The sequence below is a fragment of the Penaeus monodon genome, chromosome 26 (genome assembly GCF_015228065.2).
Source record: "Penaeus monodon isolate SGIC_2016 chromosome 26, NSTDA_Pmon_1, whole genome shotgun sequence".
In the NCBI taxonomy this organism is placed as follows: domain Eukaryota; kingdom Metazoa; phylum Arthropoda; class Malacostraca; order Decapoda; family Penaeidae; genus Penaeus; species Penaeus monodon.
The window spans coordinates 22,545,573-22,550,572 of NC_051411.1; positions in this window are offsets into that span (position 1 = coordinate 22,545,573).

The window sequence follows — 5,000 nt, forward strand, 5'->3', positions numbered from 1 at the left end:
GCCCTTCATATGCCAATGCTTTTCTTTGTCACACGAACTAAACTGGCTCAAACAATGCCACTTGAATTTAGACCTATTTACTACCGTCGATATATTGATGACACATTTATATTGTTCAAAGACCCCTTGCATGTAAATTTACTCTTACATTATCTTAACTCTAAACACCCAAGTATTAAATTTACCTGTGAAATACAACAGAATAACCAACTACCCTTTTTAGACAGCTGTGTTACCAATGTTAATGGCTGCTTCCATACCAGTATTTACCGTAAACCAACCTTTACTGGCCTCGGCCTTCACTTTCTCAGCAATATCCCATATATTTATAAAATCAACAGCATAAAAACACTCATCACTAGAGCCTATAATCTATGTAGCAATTGGTCCACATTTCATGATGAAATTAATTTTCTAAAAAACTTCTTTGCTAATTATGGGTACCCATTGTATCTATTTGATAAAATAACAAAGGTTTTTCTTTGTAAAAAATTCACAGATCAACCTATTGTATCATCTGTTAAAAGGGATCATAGATATGTAAAACTACCATTTATGGGGAAATTGAGCTTTGAAGTCAGAAAACAACTAAAAACGCTCCTACAAAACAATTACCCGCTAATAAAATTCACTTTTGTTTTCAGTAATTCTAACTCTTGCAAATTCTTAAAACAGCCTACGAGATGCCACTTTAACTTGTGTTCTAATGTAGTGTATCTATTTACCTGTCCTGATGCCAAGTCAGGTACGTGGGGTCACCTCACGATGGTTATGTCACCGCATAATGGAACACAAAGGCAAGTCTTTTCGTACGGGATACGCTGAGCAGACCATCTTTCTCGGCCATAAGAGAGCACTCTCACCAACACTCACATCCTTTCTCCATCACAGACTTTAAAATTCTATCCTCACATTCCTCCCGCCTAGACCTCATGATCTCGGAATCTCTGTTGATCCGAAAGATGAAACCGGAGCTTAACATCAACTCTACCGCAACTACCTTGTTCGGTAATTAGCGGTGTCCATTCCCCTGACTATTACCCATGTTGGTTAGTTTAATATCTTTTTTCAATGTTTTTTCGTTTTTGTTATTTTTTTCTCCAATGTATATACTTGTTTGTCCTATATACTTACCTTTTTGTATTGCTCAATTTTTTTTTGTCACTTTTTGTTTGTTATTTGAATCTTTGTTCACATTTAGCGTACCTCTCTAATGAATATTGTTCTGTTGTCTAATGCATATTTTTTGGTTCACTATTGCAGCACTGATGATAGAGATGAGATAATCTCTGAAACGTTTGCGAATAAACATGAAATTATTCACGGCCGTATTAGTCTACCTCTTCGTATTGACTGTTCGACGCCTTTGTGGAAAAACCCATAACGACTTATATTTATATATATATATATATATATATATATATATATATATATATATATAATATAAGTCGTTATATATATATATATATATATATATATATATATATTGTTACGCCGGCCACCTCGTCTCTCGGCCACCAACACAAGGCAGGCTAGGCAGACGGCGTGCTATACACAGGGTCGTGAACACTGAACAGCTCCAAGAGGCACGAGCACCACGGACGTCCAGAACACCAAGAGGGAAAACGCCAGGAGGCGAGGCAGGGCACGAAATAAACACAAAATGACAGTTTCCTTTATTTCCACAAGTTATTTACCCGTACACTTTTCTATAGGCACAATACAGGGGGGAAACCAGCATGTCACACAGCACAATACAGCTTATAACAGGGCAACACCAGGTTTATCTCAGGTCACATGGCACACAAGAGGTCTTCACGGGAGCAGCACCCAACCGCCTCTCTTGGCTTGTTCCTCCGCCCCCTCCGCTCACAGCCAGCTGCGTCATGTTTGCCCAGGTCCCTTCATGTTAACACATGTTTCGCACAGAGACAAAGACCCACTGGCGTAGCACTATCCCCCCCCCTATCAAGCAGACGACCCGTCTGCTCTGACATATCTAAACCTGAAACAAACTACATAAAAATTTAAATAAAATCAGTTCTCAGAAACATAAAAATCTTTCATCCAGCGCGGCTTTCTTCGCTCTCGCTGGGGTCTCTCTGGAGGAGGTGTAGGCGGCGGTAGATTGGCAGTGGCACCCAGAGGGGTATCTCCTGTCCCAAGACCTGGCTCATGGTCACATTGACATCTGCTGCATCGCCCTCACCGTCCAAATGCTCGTCTCATCTCGGTCAGCATCTGCCACGTCCTCATCGCCGCTACTGGGGCTAACTTCATCTTCTTTTTCACCATGGCCCTAGGAGTAGCTTCCTGGCCCATGGTAACGCCACAGCCGGTCCACGTGGACAACAGGACGGTCGTTTTCGCCCTCTGCGAATTCGATAGGTGACATCAGAGAGGGCCGCTACCACCGTGTATGGCCCCTCCCAGGGGCTCTGTAGCTTCGGCGAGAGCCCTCGCTTCCGACGCGGGTTATGCAGCCACACTCTGTCACCTATGATGTACCTCACTTCCCTCATGCGCCGGTCATAGGTCTCCTTCATGGCATGGCCGGCTACCTTGAGCTTGCCACGCACTCGTCGGTGCACCTCCGCCAGGTTTTCCTGCACTGCCACTGCATAGCTGGATGTGACAGTTGGCAAGTTCACGTCGGGTGGCCGCCCTGTGGCCAAATCCACTGGTAGCCTGAGCTCACGGCCAAACATGAGTCGGGCAGGTGTGAAGCCTGTTACCTCATGCACAGCAGACCGGTAGGCCATGAGCATGGCGGGCAGCTTGACGTCCCAGTCTTCCTGACTTTCCCTGCAATATTTGGCTAACTGTTGAGCAAGGGTACGGTTAAACGCTCCACCATACCATCGGACTGTGGATGGAGGGGTGTCGTCCGTGTCTTGCGCACCCCTAACAGCTCGCAACACTCACGGAACACTCGTGACTCAAACTCACGGCCTTGGTCAGAGTGCAGTTCAGAAGGCACACCAAAATGGGTAATGAATTCATTCACTAACACGCCAGCCACGGTCTCGGCCTCGTGGTTGGGTAGTGCATATGCCTCAGGCCACTTTGAGAAATAGTCCATTACCACACAGATGTATCGGTTTCTTGTGGCGTGAGAGGCAGCGGACCGGCAATGTCTATTGCCACCCGTTCCATGGGTGCTCCCACACAGTACACCTGTAACGGGGCACGGTTCTTTCTAGCGGGGCCCTTCTTTGCACTGCACACATCACATGCTCTACACCACTCAGACACGTCACTTCCTCACAAGTGCCCAGCTTTGCACCAGCTGGCACCTTCTGGGCCTTATCGGAGAAGTTAGCACCAACACTGTAACTAACCCCTCCCCTGGTCCAACAAGGCTCCATCCAACCGCTATGCCATCAGCCAGCTGCAGGTTTTGAATGGGCTCCACGAGGCCCTCTACTCCACACATCACTCTTGACAGTCGACACCGGATTCTAGACTCTGTCCTGGGGGAAGGTGCAGTCGCTCAGCTGTAACTACCTCTGCACAGCCAACCTCTGGAAGCAAGGGCACCTCTTCACCGTGCACCCTCACCAGCTTCCGTCCAAGGTCGACACACACCTTACTCTGCGTCAGGTAGTCAAGGCCCAGCAAACAGTGCTCGTCCAGATCGGCCACATACACCGGCAGCCTCTGCACCGTGCTGCCCACGCCAATACGAGCCTCCACTGGTCCCTTGAGCTGCACACAATGCCCCGTGACACCACACAGTCTCTGTGGTGCGTCTGGAAGTTGCATATTGGCCAACATATCAGGCCGCACTAGGGTCTTCTCAGCCCCAGTGTCACTGTCAGGCGGCATGGCTTCCCATCTATTGAGCCCTCCACCTGCATCGTGCTGGTTCGACGGCAGCTTACCCAAGTCGGGGCCCGGGAACCGAGGATGGCTGGGTTTCGGCCCCCTTCTTCAGCCTTTTCCGCCTGTACCACTTCCTTAGCCTTAGGACATGCGCTTGGATGGTGACCATACCTGCCACAGTCCTTGCAGCACTGCTGGAAGGCATCAGAATCCGTCCGGTTGAGAGGACATGTTCTCGGGCTCACCTTCCTCAATGCTATCTTCTCCATTTTAGCCTTCCGGCCCGGAGGTCACAGCGGGGCTGAGCAGCTGGCCTAGGCTACTCGTTGCCTTCAGGAAGGCCTCGAACTCCAAGGCCTCGCCAGCGCCACCTGCAGGTCTCAGGGTGTGCCTGCTTGAGGTAGATTTGCAGCTGCTGGTCCTGTAAAGCGTCAACAAAGAAATCACAGGCCAGGACCACGATCATCTCTTCCGCAGCCGCAGGGTACGACCTCCTTACCAGCACCTCCACATCCTGCGCCAGCTGGGACAGTGTCTCGCCATGCTCACGAGTCCGCTTCAAGTGGGCCCGATATACCTCGGCCTGGTGGTGGTGCCCGAAACGGCGCTTCAAAGCCTCTGCCACGCTGGTGTAAGAGGCCTGTTGGATGCCGGCAGATGCCCAACACTTCCACCGCGGGGCCCCTTAGCGCTGTTACCAGCTGCAGGGCCTTCTCTTCCTGGCTCCAGCCCTGGGCAGATGCCAGCATTTCAAAATGGGCAACATATGCCTCCCAGGCCACCTTCCCGTCGTACTCAGCTGGCTTACACCTCACAGAATGTCTGGAGGCCGAGAGGCTGCAGGGTGGAGAACGCGTGCCGTGAGCTAACACGCCCGGGGGGGAGGAAGGGGGTAAGGGAGGCAACGAGGCGGGTTGACCGGGTCCGAGTTTGCCGCACCTATACCCAAGGGAGCGGTTCCGATGGGTCCACAGCCTTCTGCAGCGACCACTGGCTGCGACACGACGCTGCGAGGCCCGGGGGTTCCTGCCACGGACCCCAGGCAGACCCCAGTAAATCTGACACTCTGGCATCTGTTGCCAGAACCTCGTCTGCCTTCTCTGCTTGCAACGTTACTACCTCGTGACGCCGCCTTTCCGCCTTCACTTCCTCCCTCAGGCCCTGAACCTCGCCCT